We start from the raw sequence: 503 nt of genomic DNA, 5'->3' as shown, positions 1-503 counted from the left end.
AAAACTATGGTAAAAGGGGTAGTGATTGTCAGGGGTTGGGTTCAGAATGGAGTAAACAGGAAAAGTACAGAGGGTGGTTAGAACAGTGAGAGTATTCTGTACAACAGTATAAGTAAGGGTAGATTTGATTCCTTAAATATGTATCAAAATCCGTATACAACCAGAAACGTGACTTCTAATGTAAACCATGGGCTTTGAGTGACTCGGCTGTGTGACTGTAGGTTCATCAGTTGCTACAAATGGACCACTCTGGTTGAGAATGATTATAATGGAAGAGGCTGCAAGGGTTGGTTGTCTGGGGTGATGAGCTAAACCTGAACCTACTTTAAAAAAAAAATTGTTTAAAAAAGCGGTGGGGCTTTACAAACGTATGATCTGTAGTTCACAGTTAGATGTGGTGAACAGAGATAATAACATTAAAATGGGCAGGTGTATAAATAAAAATATAAGTGGCAAATATGTTAAATGAAGCTCCATTTGATTTATAATTTATATATATATAT

This window comes from Fukomys damarensis, unplaced genomic scaffold (assembly GCF_012274545.1).
Source record: "Fukomys damarensis isolate Sample0158 unplaced genomic scaffold, DMR_v1.0_HiC HiC_scaffold_17, whole genome shotgun sequence".
In the NCBI taxonomy this organism is placed as follows: Eukaryota; Metazoa; Chordata; class Mammalia; order Rodentia; family Bathyergidae; genus Fukomys; species Fukomys damarensis.
Note: the sequence above shows the minus strand (reverse complement) of the source record.